Source organism: Thalassophryne amazonica, chromosome 1 (assembly GCF_902500255.1).
Source record: "Thalassophryne amazonica chromosome 1, fThaAma1.1, whole genome shotgun sequence".
In the NCBI taxonomy this organism is placed as follows: Eukaryota; Metazoa; Chordata; class Actinopteri; order Batrachoidiformes; family Batrachoididae; genus Thalassophryne; species Thalassophryne amazonica.
The window spans coordinates 115257147-115282033 of NC_047103.1; the positions used below are offsets into that span (position 1 = coordinate 115257147).

The window sequence follows — 24887 nt, forward strand, 5'->3', positions numbered from 1 at the left end:
GTTTTTGTTAGTGGCACCATCTCTAAGCCATACAACATAGCTGGTCTCACCAGTGACTTGTAAACTTTCCCCTTCACTCTTGCATACATTATTTGATCACAAATCACTCCTTCCACCTTTCTTCACCCACTCCACCCTGCCTGCACTCTCTCCTTCACCTCTCTGCCACACTTTCAATTACTTTGGAGAGTTGACACCAAGTATTTAAATTCTACTCCTTCTCTCCAGAGCATATCTCCACCTTTCCACACTAGACTCAATCTGTTCTCTGCTTTCACTACAGATCATAATGTCATCTGCAAATATCATAGTCCATGGACACTCCTATCTGATCTCATCTGTCAACCTGTCCATCACCATTGCGAACAAGAAATGACTCAGAGCTGATACTTGGTATAATCCCAACTCCAACTTGAATTAGTCTGACATTCCCACTGCACATTTCACTGCTGTCATACAATCCTTGTACATGCCTTGCACTACCCTCACATACTTCTCTGCCATTCCAGACTTCCTCATGCAATACCACAGCTCTTCTCCTGGCACCCTGTCATAAGCTTTCTCTGAATTCACAAACACACAATGTAACTCCTTCTGGCCATCTCAATACTTCTCCATCAGTATTCTCAGAGCAAACATTATATCTGTATTGCTATTTCTTTGTATGAAACCATATTGCTGCTCACAGAGCTTCACCTGTTTTCTAAGGCTAGTTTCTACTACTCTTTCCCATACCTTAATGCTATGGCTGATTAGCTTTATACCTCTGTAGTTACTGCAGCTCTGCACATCACCCTTGTTCTAAAAATGGGAACCACCAGACTTTGTCTCCACTCCTTAGGCATCCTCAAACTTCCCAAGATTTTATTAAACAATCTGGGAAGAAACTCTACTGCCATTTCTCCAAGACATGGCCATGTCTCGACTGGAATGTCATGTGGACCAATTGCCTTTCCACTATTCATCCTTTTGATAGCTGCCCTCACTTCATCCTTACTTATCCTTTGTACTTCCTGATTTACTCTCTCCATATCATCCAGCCTTTTCTCTTGTTTTTTTCATTCATCAGCTCCTCAAAATATTCTCTCCACCTTTTCAACATACTCTCCTCGATTGTCAGCACATTACCATCTGCACCTTTTACCACCATAACCTGCTGCACATCCTTTCCAGCTCTATTGGGCCAAACGGTACAAGACCTTTTCTCCTTACTATTAAACTTCTAGTACAGCTCGCTAAATCCTTTTTCCTTAGATTTTGCCACTTCTCTTTTTGCCTTACACTGCATCTGTACTCCTGTATTTTCTTCATCTCAACAACGAACCAAATATTTTTTGCCAACCTCTTTCTCGTCATGCTTTCCCGGACATCTTTGTTCCAGCACCAAATCCCCTTGTCTTCCTTCCACTGTCCAGATGGCGCACTCAATACCTTCCTAGCTGTCTCCCTTACCACATCTGCAGTTTACAGTTGTCCAAAATTGCTTCCCCTCCATCCAGCGCCTCTCTTACCTGCTCACTGAATTTCACACAACATTCTTCCTCCTTCAGCTTCCACCATCTGATCCTTTGTTGAGCTCTCACTCTCTTCTTCTTCTTCTTCTTTTCACCTCAAAAGTAATCCTATGCTGTCTATCTCTACTCTGCCCAGCCAGAGCCTTATGGTCTCTAATTTCTTTTAGTTTGCATCTCCTACACAGAATGTAGTCCACCTGTGTGCACCTTCCTCCACTCTTACATCACCCTCTGCCCTTCCATTTCTTAAAGTAGGTGTACACCACAGTCATTTCAATCCTTTTTGCAAGATAAACTACCATCTGCCCTTCCACATTCCTATCCTTTCATCAACTTTCCCAGTCTTTTGTTGCCCTGTCCCATTTTTGAAACATGTTGCAGGCATCCATTTCAAAATGAGCAAATATGTGCACAGAAACAATAAAGTTTATCATTTTGAACATTAAATATCTTGTCTTTGTAGTGTATTCAATCGAATATAGGTTGAAGAGGATTTGCAAATCATTGTATTCTGTTTTTACTTACAGTTCACACAACGTCCTAAATTCATTGGAACTGGGGTTGTACCTATTACTTACTCATCACCTCTGTTCCCTGCACCAACATGACCATTGAAGTCTGTTCTTTTCACCACTCTTTCATGCTTGGGTACACTCTCCACCACCTCATATAACTCACTCCAGAAATCTTCTTTCTCCTTCATCTCACAACCTACCTGTGGGGCACATGCACTGATTATATCTATCATCATCCCTTCAATTTCCAACTTCACATTCATCACCCTGGTAGACACTTGTTTAACCTCCAACGCACTCTTAACATATTCTTTCTTTAAAGTAATGCCAACAGCATTTATCTTCCCATCCTCACCATGAAACAACAACTTGAACTCACGCTCCTGGTCTTACTTCACTTCTTCTTGGTCTCTTACACACAAAATATGTCTATCTTTCTCCTCTCCATCATATCATTCTTCTCTCTCTTTACCAGTCATACTGCCAACATTCAAAATCCCAAATGTCACTTCCACCCTTCTAGTTTTTCCTCTTCTCCCGCTCTCTCTGGTCATGTTTTCCTCCTCTTCTTCGCCCAGCAGTAGCCCAATTTCTGCCGGCAACAAGTTGGGCAACAGCACCAGTGGCGGTCATTGTTAACCCGGCCTTGACTGATCTGGTATGGAAATTTGTATTGCGCATCTTTGATTTTGGCATTTTTCTTATACACCAGATGCTCTTCCTGACACAACCTTCCTCATTTACAGTATCTGGGCTTTGGACCAGCAATCAGAATGTACTGGCTGCACACCCCACGTGTCTGAGTTAGGATCCGACCTGTTGTGTGGGCCGCTGAAGAGGAGGTACTGTTGGCCCACCACAGAGGGCGCCCTGCCTGAAGTGCGGGCTTCAGGCACGAGAGGGCGCAGTCGACCCTCACGATCAGCCGGGAGTGACAGCTGTCAGTCATCAGCAACAATCACCTCATCCCATAAAAGCCGGGCAGCAACTCCACCTCCCTGCCAAGAAATCATTCTACCCGTCAGGTAAACATCTCAGCCTTTTTGGTGCCATACAGTTGTAACGTCTTTACTTCTGTGCTTGACTGAAATTAATTCTGAGTTTGCAGATGTACCTCTTGTACACTACGAGTACGTAGCTGTGTTTGGGGAGTTGACGTATCTCCGCTCCTCATTCCAGTCTCTGTTTAGTGTGACATCAGGGTCTGCACGAGCTCCGAGAGAATTGAGATTAGGAGGTGGAGGTTTTTCCACCAAGAGGAATCTGTGCTGATTGTTTGCTGGGTGTGCACACACCCACCATAAACTGTCTTTGCTTCCTGCCAACAGTACCAGATCTGACATGTGGAGACGGTGGCCACCTGGGGACTCAGGACTTGGCGGCTCCGTTGTGCTCCAGATCCACTGGCAGTGGAAATCGTGTGGAACCCGGCTCTTCTCTGGACAGGCGTCTTCTATCCTCGAGCCTGCCCACACGTCACCTTTGTATTATTGACTATTGTTCCAAAATTGCATTTGTCTGTTTTTCGTTGTGCACATTCACAACATTAAATTGTATTTTGGCTTATCCATTGTCCGTTCATTTATGCCCCCTGTTGTGGGTCTGTGTCACTACACTTTCACAACACGACCCTTAGTAATGCCATTCAAAATGCCCAGGTGCTTGTGGTGGCTCTGGTGGGTGCCAGGAGTATTCTGTCATATCCCCATTTTGCAGTAAAAATGGCCTCTTTTATCAAGGGAAAATGAATAATGATCAAGTAGTGGAACAACTTCTGGTTACACAGCTTCAATGCTCTACAGTCCCACAGTTAGCCCACACCCATTTTTAGGAGCTCATTTGGGAGTCGAAGAAACTTAGGAGAGAGTCTTGTAGAGATTATTTTGTCCAGGAGTTGACAAGGACGTAGGAAAACGTCTTTCCCAGTTGCTCAGACTGCCTGAAAAAAGTGCAAAACAGATGTACAAAAACCCCCTAGTCCCATTGCCAATCACTGAAACACCATTTGAATGGGTGGGCATGGATATTGTTGTGCTCAGCGACACCAGTACATTCTAGCAATAGTAGACAATGCCACCCAATATGTGGACCCCCCACCTCCACCCCACCCAAACAGTTCTGGCACCTCTCATTATGTTACAATTGGTTTTGCAAAAGTTTCCATAACCTGCACTGTAGAAGTTCTAATTTTGTTTAACCCTCTGGTGTCCTGGTATAACTGGGTGTTTTTGACTACTTTTGGTTTTGCGCCCATAATTTTCCCATAAAAACAGTTTACCATGCCTTGTTTGGTGTCATTTCTTTTCAGCACAACCTCACCTGTGTGACTTTAGTTTTTTCTTTAATTCTGACATACTGCATTAAAACAATAAACCTAATTATACATGAAAAACTAAAATCCAAATAGCAAAAAACCTAAGGTGAAAATCACAAATATGTGTAACAAACCATTTTTATAACTTTGAATGCAAATGTAAATTGTAAATGTCAAAAACATATGTACAAATTTGTATATAAACAGTTATATGTAACTATTACATAAAAATGCAGGAAATGGTTCAGGCATTTTTTGAACAGCTATCAGATGATGATAATCAGATGCCACACAAATTATATTTGTACCACTCAGAAAAAAAACTATTCCTGTCCATCAAAAGGTCCTGTGCTGAATAAAACAGGCCTGACACTTCCTTATGTTGTCCACCAGAGGCAGCACTGGGCCCATGGAGATGTTTTTTTCCCTCTTCAATGACTAACCAGTGTTGCCACAGTTACTTTGTAAAAGTAATCGAATTACTGATTACTCCATGAAAAAGTAACTTAGTGACTTTACTGATTACTCAATTGTAAAAGTAACTAAGTTAGATAGTTACTTTTTTAGTTACTTTCCCCAGCTGTTGACAACAACCCTCTGCCACCTCAATATGACAATGATACTTGTTTTGCCAAAACTCACTTTATAGTCACCCTTTCTTGACTTCAATGAAAATAAATACTTGTTTTATAAAAAGTAAAATAAAGACCTCTTTCTTGACCTCATATTTAACTGCTGACAGCACTGTAATGGTAAAACTTGCAATTTCTAACCTACATTGTTTATAAATGTAACTGTTAAATTCTTTCTAACATTTAAATTCTCTCTAAACATTTTACTTGTTGAAATTATTATTATTATAAGTAACATTAGTAGTTGTAGTAAAAAAGGCTTTAAAACTGGACCATTAATCTAGGGGTGTTGTGGGGGGGGGGGCACATCCCTTCCCCGTGCCCCTATTCCACCTGGATTCGCCCCTGCTTTGGTGTTTGAGCACAAAGAATGGATAACATTTATTTATGCAGAAAACATGACCAGATTTACAGGTAAGAAAGTTTTATTGCGTTTTCACATCATGTGGTCCTCAGAAAGAGAATTTAGGTGCATTTGAGTGGAAAATAGTGTTAGTTGTTGACGCGTCGCAGAGGATCAGCTGTTTTTAACGAGCAGATATGGAGCGGCTCAGCTCAGAATTCTAAATAAAGGAGAAAAAAGCATAAAAATGTCTTTGTAAAGTTCAGTGCAGGTGTGCTGTTGTCACCGCCCTTTAAGAGGTGAGGACAAGTCATAGCTGCTGCAGAAAACCGCGGATGAAAAGCTCACAGCTCGCTTAAAGTGGGCAGTTCAGTCGAACCCCGACCCCCTGCCCACGGACCAAGTTTAATGCTGCTATCGACCCATAATGCAAAAATAATACAACCCCTGGCAAAAATTATGGAATCACCGGCCTCAGAGGATGTTCATTCAGTTGTTTAATTTTGTAGAAAAAAGCAGATCACAGACATGACACAAAACTAAAGTCATTTCAAATGGCAACTTTCTGGCTTTAAGAAACACTATAAGAAATCAGGAAAAAAAAACTGTGGCAGTCAGTAACGGTTACTTTTTTAGACCAAGCAGAGGGAAAAAAATATGGAATCACTCAATTCTGAGGAAAAAAATATGGAATCATGAAAAACAAAAGAACGCTCCAACACATCACTAGTATTTTGTTGCACCACCTCTGGCTTTTATAACAGCTTGCAGTCTCTGAGGCATGGACTTAATGAATGACAAACAGTACTCTTCATCAATCTGGCTCCAACTTTCTCTGATTGCTGTTACCAGATCAGCTTTGCAGGTTGGAGCCTTGTCATGGACCATTTTCTTCAACTTCCACCAAAGATTTTCAATTGGATTGAGATCCGGACTATTTGCAGGCCATGACATTGACCCTATGAGTCTTTTTGCAAGGAATGTTTTCACAGTTTTTGCTCTATGGAAAGATGCATTATCATCTTGAAAAATGATTTCATCACCCCCAAACATCCTTTCAATTGATGGGATAAGAAAAGTGTCCAAAATATCAACGTAAACGTGTGCATTGATTGATGTAATGACAGCCATCTCCCCAGTGCCTTTACCTGACATGCAGCCCAATATCATCAATGACTGTGGAAATTTACGTGTTCTCTTCAGGCAGTCATCTTTATAAATCTCATTGGAATGGCACCAAACAAAAGTTCCAGCATCATCACCTTGCCCAATGCAGATTTGAGATTCATCACTGAATATGACTTTCATCCAGTCATCCACAGTCCACGACTGCTTTTCCTTAGCCCATTGTAACCTTGTTTTTTTCTGTTTAGGTGTTAATGATGGCTTTCGTTTAGCTTTTCTGTATGTAAATCCCATTTCCTTTAGGCGGTTTCTTACAGTTCGGTCACAGATGTTGACTCCAGTTTCCTCCCATTCGTTCCTCATTTGTTTTGTTGTGCATTTTTGATTTTTGATGACATATTGCTTTAAGTTTTCTGTCTTGACGCTTTGACATCTTCCTTGGCCTACCAGTATGTTTGCCTTTAACAACCTTCCCATATTGTTGTATTTGGTCCAGAGTTTAGACACAGCTGACTGTGAACAACCAACATCTTTTGCAACATTGCGTGATGATTTACCCTCTTTTAAGAGTTTGATAATCCTCTCCTTTGTTTCAATTGACATCTCTCATGTTGGAGCCATGATTCATTTCAGTCCACTTGGTGCAACAGCTCTCCAAGGTGTGATCACTCCTTTTTAGATGCAGACTAACGAGCAGATCTGATTTGATGCAGGTGTTAGTTTTGGGGATGAAAATTTACAGGGTGATTCCATAATTTATTCCTCAGAATTGAGTGATTCCATATTTTTTTCCCACTGCTTGGTCTAAAAAAGTAACCGTTACTGACTGCCACAATTTTTTTTCCTGATTTCTTATAGTGTTTCTTAAAGCCAGAAAGTTGCCATTTGAAATGACTTTAGTTTTGTGTCATGTCTGTGATCTGCTTTTTTTCTACAAAATTAAACAACTGAATGAACATCCTCCGAGGCTGGTGATTCCATAATTTTTGCCAGGGGTTGTAGTAACGCACAGTGACTTGGAGAAGTAACTTTAATCTGATTACTGATTTGGAAAGATTAACGCGTTAGATTACTCGTTACTAAAAAAGTGGTCAGATTAGAGTAACGCGTTACCGGCATCACTGTGACTAACAACTGCCCCACATGGGGCAGTGGTTTTTATTGTTGACGTCATGCCGTTTCCACCAATGAAAAAGGGTAAGACTTTTTTTCGCACCAGCCAGAGGTGTCAAAAGAGGCAGACAGACATTCATGTATGCATGAAGGCAGCATGCATCCACATCCAAATACGTGTGTCTGTGAAGACTGTAGTTATCATTTGGTGGAAAAGCACAGCCAATTGTTGCGAAAGGCACAACAAAAGGGAAAGTCATGGTTTTGTTTGAGACTGCAATTGTTATGAACAGAGAGAAGAAAGAGTCAGAAAATCTCTTGTTCACGCGCGCGTGCTGGACACAGTGATGGAGCAGCGCTTCGCACATTGTCTGTGCATTTGGCATAAATGGCTGGGATTTTCTTTTCCACCAAAAGGAAGGAAATCCAAAGGGAAAATCATGGTTTTGTTTGAGACAGCAATTGTACCGATAGGAGAGACGATAGAGGGAGAAAATTTCTCATTTGCGCACGCTGGACACAGTGACCACACAAGCAGCTTCACACATTGGCTGTGCGTTTGGCACCAAACAGCTGTGGTTTTCTTTTCCACCAAAGCCAAAGGGAAAATCATGGTCTTGTTTGAGACTGTATTTGTACTGATCAGACAGAGCAAGAAACTCTTGCGCGTGCTGGACACATCGAACACATGGAGCGGCGCTTCGCATACACATTGGATGTACAGGCAGGCGGTCGAAAAACACGGGGGCAAGCACGTCGAGAACAATGAATACAGAGCTGGAGAGAAGGCATAGAGCATAATAATCAGGTGAGGGAACAGGGCAAAAAGAGGATCTTAAATACAGCCAGGTGATGAGGTGCAGACTGGGAGCAGGTGTGCGTGGAACGCACCAGAATGAGGGTGTGACCAAAGAGAGGGAAATGCCCACCACCAAGAAACAGGAGAGACAGACAAGAGAGACAGGGACAGATAAACCCAAGCAGGAAAAAAACCCAACAAGAGAGTAAGCCTACAGAGAAACAGAAACGTGGCAAAAGCACAAAAACAAAACCAGGCAGAAACTCACATCCTGACAGCTGTTTTCTTTTCCACCAAAGCTAAAGGGAAAATCATGGTTTTGATTGAGATTGTAATTGTTACAAGCAGAGAGAAAAAACAGTGAGAAAACCTCTCGTTTGCACAAACACGCATGCTGGCTGAAGTAATCGCAAAGCAGTGCTTCACATATTAACATAATAATTCTAGAAAAAAACCTGGTGAAAATTATTCAGGTTTCAAAGTGAAACTGAAAGTGTGGGGAATTTATTGGGAGGATCAGTCAATTTGGTCATATTTGACTCCAGAGGGTTAAAATTCATTCATTCATTCTGCATATTCAGCAGCATACACCTTCTCCTACTCACCGCCATCCTCCCACTATAAATTTGATAACTTTTGAAATGTTTCATTCATGGCAAAATGGATGGCATTCACATTTATTCATTCATTTCCCATATCCACTTATTACAATTCAGGGCCACAGGGGAGCTAAAGCCTATCTCAGTGGTCATTGGATGAGAGGCGGGGTACATTCTCAATAGGATGCCAGTCTATTGTAGGGCCACATATGGGCAGGCAAACATATTCATACTCTCACTCATACCAAGAGTAAGCATTCACATAATTGTGCAAACCTCAACACATGAAGTGTACATAAGTGACAGGAGTGAAAATGAATACTCACAACCTGACTTTTGTCTCAAATGCATTAAAATTATTTTTTAAAAATCCCACAAAGTCAACATGTACGGTGTTTAGGTTTTTCACACTTTAGGTGTTAATTAACAAATGTTTGGCACCTCCTGTGGTCCAAACCCCAGGTTTTGTAGCGATCATTATTTCTGCTTGACAGTAGTCAGACGAAGAGACTCTGCCATTGAAAGCTTCATCCCCATTGTGTTCAAGGGTAGACCAAAGTGGTCTGCCTCCCTTGTCCAGTCACCTTCAGCAGATAGATCCGGGAGAATTTCTTATCCTCATACTGTCAATCTGCACAGTTCAGCTCTCATCAATTGCATGCTGCTTTCATAGCCACAGTGTCTTTTGTTCAGTAAAATTCTTCCCCAAGTCTCACTCTTTAAATCAGGGGTGCTCATACTTTTTCAGCATGCAAGTTACTTATAAAATGACCAAGTCAAAATGATCTATCCACTACAAAAATGCAAAACATATAATTATTTTCAAATGTATTGAGGATTCTTTGTATGTACAATGTATGTCGATGTACCTTGCATAACCGAATGAGCCAATATTGCACAACACACAATAATTAAGTATTAACATTTTTTGTAATTACCTGAGTTTACTTTGATGACTTGCACTGAATTTAATCAGCTAGGGATGCATAGTCCGGACAGTAGCTGCTGACAGCCAGCTTCAAGCACACTTCCAAATGTTCATCAGTCATGGTGGAACGGTATTTGGACTTAATGAGCTTCATGTAGGAAAAGGCTGACTCTCATAAATAAGTGGAGCCGAATAATGCAGTCAAGGAGGCAGCACATTTCCTCATGTTGGGGTACTTTACCTCTATGATTAAGTTCCAGAACTGTCCATGAGCTCTTGACTTCAGCTCAGTGTCGGTTTGTAGAGTCAAAATCTCATCTTGCACTCCAGAAGAGTTCACATGAAACAGTGCTGCAATGTTTGATGCGAGTGAATCAACCTCAACATCTTCCTGAAAAGGATAGCACATGAATGTAGTGACTGGCTCAAGCAAAGAAAAGTCTTGAAAGTGTTTGTCAAATTCTGACAGACAATCGTCAATCTGCTCCATGTAGCGTGCACTGTCAAGTTGCTCACGGGCCTTCCCTTGCGTCTCCAGCTCTGACGTTAGGTTCTGGAAATTTGCCAAATCATGGCACTGTAGCTTTGAGGAGAAATGTTGCATCTTTTGTTTGAATGTGTTAACTGAGCTGATCATATTGGTCACTGTTTTGTCTTTTCCTTAGAGCTCAAGATTAAGGTCATTCAACCAGTTTGTCAGATCGGTTAAAAATGCAAAGTCCAACAGCCACTGACCGTCATTTAGTTGCTTGTATTCTGCATGTCCAGATACACGGAAAAACTCCTTAATCTCCGAACACAGCTCTCGAAATCTTTGGAGGAATTTCTCACGACTAAGCCATCTCACGTCAGTATGTCAAAATGATCTATCCACTACAAAAATGCAAAACATATAATTATTTTCAAATGTATTGAGGATTCTTTGTATGTACAATGTATGTTGATGTACCTTGCATAACCGAATGAGCCAATATTGCACAACACACAATAATTAAGTATTAACATTTTTTGTAATTACCTGAGTTTACTTTGATGACTTGCACTGAATTTAATCAGCTAGGGATGCATAGTCCGGACAGTAGCTGCTGACAGCCAGCTTCAAGCACACTTCCAAATGTTCATCAGTCATGGTGGAACGGTATTTGGACTTAATGAGCTTCATGTAGGAAAAGGCTGACTCTCATAAATAAGTGGAGCCGAATAATGCAGTCAAGGAGGCAGCACATTTCCTGTATGTAGCAACAAGTCAGAGTGGTCGCAGTCAGCCTTTTCCAGATGTGCACGGAATAACCGTCTTTGAAGAGATCTGGCTCGAACAGAACAGGCGATCTTCGTTGCCACATCCATGATCTCTTTCAGGTTGAGCATTTTAGTGCATAACGCTTGTTGGTGGATTATGCAATGGTGATTCAAGAAGTCTGGGAACGCATCGTGCTGCCTGCACTTGGCAGTAAATCCATTCACACGCCCAACCATTGCAGGTGCTCCATCTGTGGTGACAGACACCAATTTGTATACTGGGACCTGAGTTTTCTCAAAGTTTTTAAACGTCTGAAATATGTCCTCTCCTCACGTCTGTTCTTTCATGGGAAGTACTGTTAATAGCTCCTCTTTAGCAGTCACTAAACACCATACGAATGAAAATGCACATCTGGGCTGTGTCACTCACATCTGTAGATTCGTCCAACTGCAGTGAGAAAACTCACAATCTCCGATGTCCTTCCACATATGCTGTCTTAAATCCTCAGCCATGGCTTCACAGCTCCGTGTAACTGTATGTCTTGACAGCTGCAGAGCTTTGATTGAAGATAATATCTCTGCCTTATTTTTAAAGTCTCGGAACAATGAGTCAGCTGCTTCAACGAACGCCTCTTTTACCATCTCTCCGTCTTGGAAGGACTTATTGTTTTTAACGATGACATGACTCACCCGGAACGATGCTTCGGTGGCGGCTTTCGCTTTTGAAGTTTGTTGAGTGAAAAATGACTGCTGTCCGGACAACTGGGATTTTAGTTCCTCCACCTTTCTCTTTCTCAGCTGGCTTTTTGGAGGGAAGTCGGTGTCGTATTTTCCATGAACAGTCCGAAAATGCCGCTCCATATTTCCATTCTTTGGTACTGGTACGGTAAGGTTTGTCAAAATTCACTCACCCAGGTTTTACTGTGGGTTATTGTGCACTTTAGCCAGTTTTGAAGTTCTCCCTCAGGTTTCACTTCAGTTTTATGTTGTAGTTAATGTTTGTCTTTAGACACTCACTCAGGTTTTATTGTGAGTTCCTGGTGGCACTTTGTCTGTCCTGTCTGATGTATGTTTACAGGTGCGTCCTTGTCACCTGTTCTGCCTCACAGCTGCTCCATATTCCAATCGCACCACCTGTCGCTCTTCTCCTCGTCTGTGTCTCTATTTAAGATGTTCACCGCTGTTTAGGGACTGGTGGGATATTTTGCCTCACATCCTGTATTCGTGTGGTTGCCCATTATGTAGCTCCTAGCTGTTGCTGCATTCCCTTTTGTCACGCCTACCACAGACATATGTACCTGCCTCCCATCAACTGATTGTATTGAACTCCATCTTTAGGTAGCTTCATGAGTTCTGGTAAAATAAAGTATTTTTCTTTCACGTCACTGTGTGGTTCCCATCTCTGCATTTTTGGGTTCATTTACAACTAAATGAAACGGCTTTGAGCTGAGGGTTACATCACTGAAATTACTCATGGTTGTGACTGGTACAAATCAACACATACAGACTTTCAGCAGTTTGTGGAACTTTGTGAGATGCAGAGTAAACCCTTTCCAGGTGGACGGGTAGCCCAGAGTATTTTGACCAAATGAGTTACCAAGATCTTTACACAAAAAATGTCTACAGCTGCAGAATAAATTGCATTGCAAATGTAATGGTGATACTGATATTTTGCAGGTGAAAGAAAGCAGTCCTCGTAATATCTCTAATGTAGATGTCAAAGGACAACGTAGGATCAAAAATTATCCCAAAGTTCCTCACTTTGTCAGTGTGAAATATGACACATAAGCTGATCAAATTGATGCCAATGTTTCACTGGACCAAGAACAATGATTTCAGTCTTATCAGAGTTTAAAAGTAGGGAGTTGCTACACATCCAGCTTCTCACTGATGCAAGGCAATCTTCAAAGGATTTTAGGTGGATGAGATTACCAGCAGTTATCGGCATGTACTGTATAACTGAGTGTCATCATCATAGCAGTGAAAGGTAATCCCAAAACACTTCCATTACCCCTTGGGCACAATCCCAGTATGTGCCCAAGGGGATTAAATTAAATATGATGATATACGGTATCAAATGCAGCACTGAGATCTAACAGCACCAGAACTGTTGTGGTGTCTGAATCCCAGTGGTTGGCACAGCTAACCAAAAAGTGAGCTTTGATAACGATTAATCAGATAACTGAAAAGTTATCTTTTATGATGATAAACTGCTAAAAATGTATCTTTATTACAGACAACTGATAACTATTAGTATTGATTTGGACGCGGCCACATCAGATTATGCTGTCGGCTTCTGATAAACCAGTTTCACTTTAAGTGCCGCAGGAGCTGCTGGGTAAATTCAAGGATCACAAGCACAAAGAACCCACAAAAAAAGAATAAAAAAATAAATAAAACCCCAAACACTGTCATCATCTTTCAAAAGCAGAAAAACACAGTATTAGAAGTCACAGTTTATCTTGGTATTAAATACACCATTTACGAGCTAAAAGATGCAGCTTTTTCGCATGCTTTGAACCCTGCAGCTTAAACAACTGAAATACATCCATTATTCATGCATTGATTGGCAGAGTAAAATACACATATTAAATATAAATTATTACCTGTTAGTTTCAGTTGGATTCATCTGAATAAATAATCCACATAAAGAACCCTTTTTTAAACCCAAACAGTGTTTAAAAGTGAAGAAAAGTCCCTCCCTCTGTACACACAGTTGCGCTGTGAAAGCTCCTCTCCTCCACCGAGTCTTGGCGATTAAATTACAGCCACAAAGAAATAAAATACTGTTAAAATTAGTCTGTTTTGTTTTTGTGTCGAGTGGATAACTCACTGTAACATCCAAAGTGATCCTGAACTACACTACCCACAATGCTCCCTGCGTCGACTGGCCAAGAAGATAATTGGTCTGATGATGGTCTAAAAACTTATCTGAAAAGCTAATCCGATAGCAAAAACTTATCTTTGATAATTATCTGCTATTGGATTAGCTGAAATGTGCCCACCACTGCCGAATCCATTGCAAGCAGAAGATCGTTCACCACTTTGGTGAGAGCTGTCTCTGTAGAATGATATTTTGTAAATGCATACTGCAGTGGCTCAAAAAGTTTATTCTCAGTAAGGTGGTCCATGAGTTGCTGTGAAACCACTTTTCCAAAATGATAGATTTGATATCAGCCTATAGTTTTTCAATACACTAGGGTCAAAATTGGATTTCTTAATTAATGGTTTAATCACTGCAGATTTGAAAAATTTAGGAACAGATCCACAAGTTAATGAGAAATTAACCATTTCCAGCACAGTCGGACCAAGAGTGGACCACAGGTCATTAAACAGTTTTGTTGGTATAGAATCAAATAAGCAGGTTGTGCTCTTTGTAGACGTTACGAGTTTCGTCAGCACACCTAGTGAGATACTGTCATATTCTGTAAATCTAAGGAATACCTCAATAACAGCACCTACCTCAATAGCAGGGTGTAGTGGCTGTGTTAAGGCACGCTGGGATAAGTTTAACCTAATGTGCTCTATTTTCTTCTTGAAGTAATCCAAGAACTCTTGTGCTGTAAAAGGACATTGACTTACAGGTGGTTGTCCGTGAATAAGTGTTGCCACCGTGTCGAACAAAAACTTTGAGTTATGCTTGTTTTTGTTGATCAAATCAGAGTAATAGGTCTGCTTTGTAGCCAGTAGTACATGCATATAGTCTAAGATAGCATCACACCACAAGAGGTGGAAAACTTCTAATTTTGAACTACGCCATTTCCATTCTAGACCTCTAGCCTTATGCTTGAGGTCACACAAGTAATCATTGAACCAAGGTGACTATGTTTTGGCGGGGCGTGGTTTTAATGAAGGTGGTGCAATCATGTCGAGTGTATAAATCAAGGGTATTTCCACTAATGTGCGTTGAGTCCTGAATGCATTGCTGAAATCCTAATGCATCCACAATTGTCATAAATGTTTTGCAGAGGGGATTAGAAGGCTTATTTATATAAATGCTAAAGTCACCAATAATCAGAATGGTAACACTTTATATTAACTGCATGCTATAAAGCATTAGTAAAGCATTTATAAAGTGTAAGTAAATGCTTAAGTAACTAGTTGTAAAACATTTACAAAGCTTTCTTTTTATTAGGTACTCATTGGTAAGAACATAAATAGATGGCTTAATAATGATTAATATCAAAATATGTAATGTCTTTATAAAACATTTACAAATGTTTTTAATTCTCTATAAACCATTTAAGAAAAGTTGATCATTAATAGTTCATCATTTACAAATGTAAAATCAGACACTATTCATTAGTGATAAAAATACTTTACAAGTCATATTTATATTGTCTTTACATTTTTCCTCACAAATTATTAAGCCTTGACTAAGGATTAATAAACCATAGTTAATGCTCAATGTATCACTTATAACATTTTTAAAGATTACATTAACTACTTATCCTTAATCCTCAATACTTTATGTATCATTTGTTAATAATGTACAAAGCTCAAGTCTCTTTCCCTATCACTATATGTATGCAGTTTTAAAGACTTTATCCTTATACGAATTTGTTTCATAACTCATTTGTATATGCTTAAAATATATATTAAGCACAATCTCAAACAGTTGACAAATTCACTTTTATATGTCCATTATAAATGCTTATCAATGCATTAGTAAACTTGAAAATACTATACTAAAGCCTTTACAAGCTGTTAGTAAAGTATTTGGCGTGATCTTAACTAAAGTGAAGGTTAAATTTGCTTTAGAACTCATTTGGAGATGCTATTTATATGTGTTAGTCACCAACAGCTGACCAATTCATTTTTATATATCCATTCATAAATACTTATCAATGCATATTTTGTTTTGAGGAACTGGTACAGCAGTATTAGACAAGGAGTGCGGGTTCATCTGTCATGAAATGCTAAAGTGTTCTGTTAGAAGGTGGTGTCGATTTGCGAGTAACTGCACTGCCATTAGTTGCTAACCGATAGCTAAACGTGGGTTCAGAATGGGTTGCCATTAGCCACTAAGTGATAGCGGCTAATCGGCTAACTGGTATTAAAAAACTAGTGAGGTTTTACCTCCGATGATATAAATTCATATCGATCAAGCGGGTAGCCACTCAGACAGAAACGAACTGTCCACTTGATGATTTTCAACCTTAGAATACATTAAGCAGTTAGATTTGGTACAACAATAGTTAGCCAATGCAGCTTTAGCCTAGCTTTTGCTAACACTTACGCAAATAGCTGATTAACCATCGTTTTCGGTGAAATGTCCACTGGAAGTGTGCGTGAGAATGCCAGTGATTAAGCAACATTAGTCCATACAGTCCGAAAAACAGTTAAAACCAGGGTTTTTTTTTTTGTTTTAATTGTTCCCCTCGGACGTTTGTCGACAATAACAGAAACAGAAATCTTCCTCGCCATTTTAATTTGTTGAACAATTGTGTGAGCTGCTGCCATCTGTCAGCGATATAGTATCATTTGCACTTGGTGTTGCAGTCATTTTTTGGCGAGGTAACTAAAATCACATCTTATTTGGTTTGAAAAAATAGGTTTATATTCCTTGAAACGATTGGGTGCTTAAAATGAAGAAATTTAATTAATACAACATAAAATAAATTGGGTACTAAAATGAACATTAAGAAATTTAATAAAATAAAAATGACTAATAAGTAATAATAAATAAATAAATAAAATAATAATAATATCACAGAAATATCATATCACAGAACCAACTGAGTCCTGGTTTAAAGAAAAACCTGTGATCAGTTTTCTCTGTTCACCACCTGCTCTTAGTGCAAATACTGTGCACAACCATTAATGGCAGGTCCATGTCTTTAACATTGTTTGGAAAACACTGTGTCCAGAATATGCTTTGGATCCTCTGGTTGAAGCACAAGAATGTATTGGATTATCGCATGGTTGGATTATCACCACAGCCTGTGTGGTCTTGGCTAACTGACACTGTGCACTGCAAAATGCTCCTGGAGGTGAGACTTAATGTTTCATATGTTGTCATGGTGAAACAGTTCCATGTTATATGTCCGACAGAATTAAATGTGATCAAGCAATAATTAGTGTATTACAGGAGTGAGATCTGTTCAGCTCTCAGCCTCTGACATGATGTGTGACAGCGTGCGCATCTGCCTGCTAGCCACCATGGTGTCGCAGATCTGATGGTCACAATATTTCACATTATTTATGTCTCACATGGGGAGGAATATTATGTGTACTGTAAGGACTATTATGGATAAAACAGCCTCTCCAGATCTGCAGCACCGTGTGCTGTGCCACACAGTGACTCACAGTGGACACAGTGCTTTTGTTTTGTTTGCCCAGTGTTCACATCCCCTATACATGGATGGCTGTGTGCCACACACATATCAACAGTTCCAAAGCAACACTGGAAGTGGACATTATTTTACGTGGCACATGCAGATACCGGCAGGCTTTGTGCCGTGTCAGATCCATCTTGAGGTTCCCTCGTATGTGCTCAAATCATTTCAGATGCTGTTTTGTCACCATCAGATTATGTAAATTGCGGTTAGATGGTCCTCAGACTGCTTATGAACCGCCGTCGGGTAGGTGTCCCATCTTGACCGCACCTGGAGAGTTATGAACATGTGCTTCACAGTCGGGGCTGCCTGCCGAGTTTGACCAACTGTGTGGACTTCTGCAGATGGTTGTCAGAACGTTGTGGAATTGAAATCCAACACTTTTCAGATGTGCGCCGATTCATAACTCCGACGCCATTCTGCATGATTCCAGCTATGTGTGACGGGGGTATTCATTCCATTGTGGTCCATTTAAAAATAAAATGACAATTGATGGTAATGATAATAATAATAGTGTATATATATAACAAGAACCTAAACAATTTATAAATACATTAAGACAGTAAATTAACATTAAAATAATCATGTCGTTACCAGGAAATAAAAGGGTTGCGTTCTTCTTCTAAAAACTTGAGGTCTAAAGTTCGAAAAACATTCTGGACTCACACATCATTCCAACTCATTACAGAAACTTTGCATAATTTATTACCACCCTTGAAAAATGTCTGCTACCTATTTTATAAACATTGCCCAATCTATAGGCCATGGATCCCCATGTGCAATGTGTTAGTTTAACTTTAATTGTGACGTCTTACAAAACAAAAATAATTTAATCCTGTTATTGCTGCTGAGCTAGTTGCTATTAAATGGAGTTTTGTTTTAAGAGCACAGAGCAGAGAGCTGCATCTTACATTCAGTTCAGTGTTGAACAACGAATGTGAACAAAAGCAGGATATGCAGACCATTGTCTATCTCCCACACACAGCCCCTTGAGCAAACATCTTCAGTCTGATTAATTCAGCATACGGCTGCATGCTACCTCCCCAGTCAGTCTGCATATACTGCAGAGGCTGATAAATCTGACTTTACTGCCTGCGCGCACGCACGCACGCACGCACACGCGCGCACACACACACACACATAAAGCTTGTGCCTCTCTTTCTTCACATCTACACACTTCATCCATGCCTTCAGAAATATCAAATAAAGAGTTTTTAAGCATTTCACATAGCCACACAATTTGGACATCCTCTAAAAGAAGATAACAATACAGTCTTCTGAGCAGAGTGGATTTCTTTTTTTCCGTTTTGAAATCAGATGACAAAGAATTAGCGTTACTTATTTTGTCAGGCCGCTTGACGTGCAGAAAAGTGATGAATCCCTCCATGATCATCGGCTGGCAGGATATTCTGACATTACACCAGATTTCTGACAAGGCCAACTCCGGGGATGAAGTGATGATGGGCAACTAGGGGAGCTGTAATTGGGATGGACGTACCACTCCCCGCTGGGTTCATACTGTGGAGCTCGTTATCACTCACTATTTCATTGCTTCTCACACTTTTATCTATTTGCAATAATGGGAGGTAATGCAGTTTAAAAGGAGAATTTATCAACATCTACAGCACAAAGCACTGTGTGGTCAATTTATCGAGCAGCGAATAAGCGTGCCCACACATTGTGCACAGTGTCCTCTAGTTAAGTAAGCTCTTGAGCCATTTTGATCGCCCCCCCCGCCCCAGATCTGCCTTACCTCCACATATTTAGATGTTCTTGTTACTTTTCAAATGTCCATTAAAAATGGCTCAGAGATGTACTGCTGCTCATGACAGTGTATCATGTCTGACAGCATGTGTGTTGGGGTTCGATCAGAGTCAGGTTATTGATTGATCACCGTGTCTTTTATGTAAGTCTTGTCACCTGTCATGTTCCCCTCCCGTCTGCATCCGTATTTTCATATATGTGTTTCAGCGAGTGTTTTGCCCCTCGGCTGCGTGTGCGTGAGTCCTGTCTGTCCAGCATGTGCACCACCTCCTTTCTCTGATCCATGTGTGCGTCCATGTGTGTGTGCATGTGTGGGTGTATGGTTCCTCCAGTGACTGTCTGTCTTGGGTGTCCCGTGTCTGTGGATGTGGCAATGCATGTTCGAGCCTGGTGTGTTTGTGTGTGGGTGTGTATGCGCCTGTGTGTTCATGCTGTCTGTGTATGTTAGTGTGTGTGTATGAGGGTTCTCCAGTTGTCATGGCCATGCCGGTCGGCTGCGCATGGTAGCTGCGCACGGCAGCTGCGCTCGGCAACTGTGCCGTATCAAGGGTCCTGGCCCTCGCGATCATGTTTTGTTTGTCCTGTTTATGCTCTGTCTATCTATTTTTGCAACCTAACCATTGTACTTACGTTCTGATCTGAATATGGTCTGAATTTTTAAAAGAAATAACATCTCTAAACAGTCTCTGAGGTGAAGCTGCAGAGTAATATGTTTTTGGGAAAATTATAAAACACCATGTTAACTAAAAGCACTCTCAGAGAGCACATACATCCACCAAAGTCCACAATCCTCATAAAACAAAAGCAAGATCTGCCCATTGATCTGGATCTCCAGGAAGTTTTAATTCAAGCACAACCGATACGACGTCTGTTAGAAAACTATCCAACCGTTTTATTTTTTGCAAAAACCATATGGATTTGAATCACGTGTGATTGCATCAGCCAAGCTTAAACCTTCGTGCGCATGCGTGAGTTTTTTCACGCCTGTCGGTTGCATCATTCGCCTGTGAGCAGGCTTTGTGTGAGCAGTGGTCCATCCCCCTTGTTGGATTTTTATTGCGAGTAAAATGTCTGAACGATTTGGAGCTTTGCTGCATCAAATTTTTCCAGAAACTGTGAGAGACAGCCAGGTGGACACCATTCGGAAAATTCAGATGGCTTTCAGGGACGATTTTATGGGGATCACACAGATTAAGGAGTGTTACAGCCGGTTTAAAGACCGCCCACAGCGGCTGAGAGCGCGCCGCGCTCCGAGCGCCGATCGACAGGCTGAAACGACCAGATCATTTCCAAAGTGAAGGCTGTGTTGATCCGGGACATCGTCTGACTACTACAGAAATGGCAGAAGACGTGGACATCAGCACTTTTTCGGCACATTCCACTGTTACAGGAGTTTTTGTCATGGAAAGAGGAGCGGAGGAATGCGCCACAGAGCCGTGAATGGCGCGGGACAAAAGCACCTCTGACGGCTTTCAGATGGCTTTCAGACGGCTTTGTGGCCAGAACATGTCCTGTGAGGCTTCATCACGGTGTTGCTTTGAGCCATGCGGCTCCGTCCCGACGCACGAATTCCTCCACTCCTCTTTCCATGACAAAAACTCCTGTAACAGTGGAATGTGCCGTTCATTTCCAAACTGAACGCCGAACGTTGATCCGGGACGTCGTCTGACTGCCAGAGAAATTGCAGAAGACATGGACATCAGCACTTTTTCGGCACATTGAGACAGACATGCGGAGGAATTCGCACATCGGGACGGAGCCGCATGGCACAAAGCAATGCCGTGATGAAGCTTCACAGGACATGTTCTGGCATGTCCAGCTCATCCACAATTTCTCGGATAGTCACATAACTGAAAAGCCACCGAAAACCATCTGAAAGCCATCTGAAAGCCGCCCTGTGAGACCAACACGGAGGTGCTTTTGTCCCGCGCCATTCGCGGCTCTGTAGCACATTCCTCCACTCCTCTTTCCATGACAAAAACTCCTGTAATAGTGGAATGTGCCGAAAAAGTGCTGATGTCCACGTCTTCTGCCATTTCTGTGGTAGTCAGACGATGTCCCGGATCAACACAGCCTTCAGTTTGGAAATTATCTGGTTGTTTCAGCCTGTCGATCCTTAATCTGTGTAATCCCCATAAAATCGTCCCTGAAAGCCATCTGAATTTTCCGAATGGTGTCCACCTGGCTGTCTCTCACAGTTTCTGGAAAAATTTGATGCAGCAAAGCTCCAAATCGTTCAGACATTTTACTCGCAATAAAAATCCAACAAGGGGGATGGACCACTGCTCACACAAAGCCTGCCCACAGGCGAATGACGCAACCGACAGGCGTGAAAAAACTCACGCATGCGCACGAAGGTTCAAGCTTGGCTGATGCAATCACACGTGATTCAAATCCATATGGTTTTTGCAAAAAATAAAAAGGTCGGATAGTTTTCTAACAGACCTCGTATATCTTTTGACCGATAATGTGGGCTGATATTAACCTTTCACAAACATATCATTATTGGTGTTGTTTTTACCATATGAAAAGTTTTATTTTACAAAGTAAACAATGCAGAAAACACTTTGACTGTTAGAAGTTGTCATTACATAGTTTGTCCAGCAGAGGGCACTCAGACTGCACTGTTTACATTCCTGCCAAGCATGGCTGGGACCCCATTATTCCTTGGTCCCATTAACTAAAAGAGACAGAGACAAAGTCACCAGCTGCTATTGATTTTCACTCAGAGTGGCCATTTTATTGCAACAAGTTGTCACTATGCTCCCAGCTAGGCAGGGCCATAATTGATGGGAAGTCTACTTTATGCACATGTTAAGTGATGCAACACACCAAGTGTCAGTCTGAGTGAAGGCAGAGTGACGGCAGTATGACATACATTGGTTGGCTGTTGATTTGTATAATGCAGTGCATGTTTAAACTGTAAAACATCAAGTCTCAATTCACTGTCATAAGGGCTCAATAACAGAATGTTAGGAATCATTATAATTTTTATGTATATCGGTAGATATATTTTATTATATGGCTACAATGCTACGCACGCTTTGATTGGGTGGGTCGGATATTTCCCCATATCAGACCTATTTCCATGACAATCGGTCCACAACGCATATTTTCTTTACAAACCAGGAAGCTAAAAACGTGATTAGCAAAAGCAAGTGGGACATGAACATACTCCATAAATATCTCAACAGCTTCAGAAAAAACACACAGATTGAAAGCTTACCAGCTAACAACAGGATCATCTGTTTGAAAGTTCTTCATGGAGATGTAGCACATTGCCTCAATTTGTCCTACTTAAGTAAATACATTAATGCGTTCTCAACAAAAACCTGAGGTTTTGAACTGAGGACAGAGACTATTGCTGTGGTTCATTTTGTGTTCAGAAGGAAACCCTTGGTCAATCTTATCGTATAATTCAGACTTTCAGACCCGAGACTGATTAATTAAATTGAGACTGATTAATTTGAGACTGATAAATTAATGAACATTTAAATTAAAGTACCTATGCTTTAAATAGGTGGTGCCCCAAGGAGATTAGAATAATATCTAATCAAATAACAATTATTAAACCCTAAAAATGTTAATTATTTTGGTGATCCATTAAATGAGGTCTAGGCCAATCTAATTCAATTTGAGAGTTTAACAATATTTTCACTATTTTTGGTACTCTCCGTGAGGCCAATAACACATTGCAAGGCTCAACTACTTATTCACTACATTAAATCGGTGCCCGTGTGAGGTGCCATTTATTCCAAATAATCGAATTAATGTAATTTTGTTACAGTTTATTTTGGTACACCCGTGGGCGAATCAGAATTTTGCTACATGTATTTATTGATGCCCCACTGGAAGGCATATAAATTCACTATAGAGGTGAAGAAAGCAAATGAACCCAACACCATCAGCAGCGTATTCAGGCGATACTGTAAGTTTGCATGTATATGTGTATAAAACAGCCATATAATATTATTATTAATCTTGTTTGCTCAGTTAATAATCCTTTAATATCAGCCTTCAAAATGATCCATATTGGTCCAGTTTTAATTTTAATCAACTCTTCTGTGACACAAGGCCTCTGTCCACACCAAATTTCACTGAAATCCATTTTGGTTGTTTTGAGATAGGCAGGAAACCAGCAGACAAACATTGAGAAAACATGACCTCCTTATCATGGGTATTATTACCCCAATTTTGGTCTAATTTCATTGGCTTTCTGGTCAAGTGAGGTTGTGTTCAGGACCAAGCACCCTCTTATCTGGTAGATCTTGTGACACATTATGTGTCTTCCTATGCCCTGTATTCACAGAATGCAGGATTACTTTGTCTTAAAAAGGAAACAAAGGAGGCATTCATTCTTTTATTATACCCACCAAGGACCAGTTATACTCAGGTTAGGTGAAGTCTAGGAGCATGTACTGGTGCCACATTACTGTGTCCACTACACTACAGAATGATCTTAGGTTCTAGATGTCAACCACCCAGGTAACCTACCAATCTTTCAAAGGCAGACATCTATCTGGTGCAGCAAGGTGAAATGTGGGCATCTCCTTGGCCTTCTCCAGCCACTAGGATCATCAGTGCTGAGGCACCTATGTGCTGGATCATGCCCAGACAAAAGCACCACAAGATCGAAATGTCATATCAAGATTGTTTTTCCTTTTTAATTAGAACTGAAGAACACTGGGATTTGGGCAGTTGGACATTGCCAAGATGGCTCCATTTGGAATCAAGCAATTCAAAACAGCACTTTAGAAAACCGATGGCTGATCTTTGTCCAGGATATAAACAGGCTACACTGTAAACCAAAATATTCAAAGTAATTAAAAAAATTAAGTAGTGCAAATTACTGCACAAGGCCACATTTTGGAAGGAGAGTGTTTTGTATCAAAATAAAGCCATAAAGAGTAAAAATGGAAGGAAATCAATTGTAGTTTCTCGCCTTATCTCTAAGGGAGACACCAGCCACACTCCTGAGGAAACCCATTTCGGCCACTGTACATGGTTTCTAGTTCTTTCGGTCATGACCCAACCCTCATGACCACAGATGAGTCGTAACGAAGATTGACCAGCAGCTAGAGTTTTTTGCCTTTTGGCTCAGCTCCCGTTTCATCACAACAGTACGGTAGAGCAAATGCAACACCGTCTGTGCTGCGCCGACTCTACAGCCAATCTCATGCTCCATTGTCCCCTCCCTCACAAACAAGACCCCAAGGTACTTGAACTCCTTCATAAAACAACAGTTAAACAACTGCATAACTTAAAGCTAGAAGAACCTGTCAGAATTCCAGATCACATGACTGGCTTCTGGAACATCCAAGGATCAGTGGAAGGAGAAATAACACCACATTTGTATCATATCCAGACAAACCGTGGAACACTGCTAAGAAACTGTGTTGGTATCAAGCCACAAGTGTCAAGCCGGTGTTCTGTGCAACAGCCTGACAGTACACTTCAACACATGAACACCACAATTGGCTTGGTTGAACAACCACTACAAAGCCAACTGCCAGATCCTGTTGTGCAATGTGGAAATGGCTCAACAAAACCAACAGTGAAAACGTCTGGCAAGTCAAAACAGAATGTTTGAGCACCACCTGCAAGACTGATTGAGAGTTGTTAAACAATATTCACTTTTTGAGGTTGAAGTGGGTTGTTTAAAAA

At 40.9% G+C, this 24887-nt stretch overlaps 1 protein-coding gene and 1 long non-coding RNA gene across 3 annotated transcripts in view; both read right to left on the reverse strand.

The window, feature by feature from the left end:
- Positions 1-24887, reverse strand: part of nlgn4xa (neuroligin 4 X-linked a) — a 641760-nt gene that overhangs the window by 524635 nt on the left and 92238 nt on the right. The gene's annotated exons all lie outside the window — the stretch shown is intronic.
- Positions 848-6213, reverse strand: LOC117513353. The gene is made up of 3 exons (XR_004561579.1): positions 6204-6213; positions 5053-5058; positions 848-1048 (listed from the first exon to the last, which is right to left on the reverse strand). It is a non-coding gene; the product is annotated as an uncharacterized LOC117513353 (long non-coding RNA).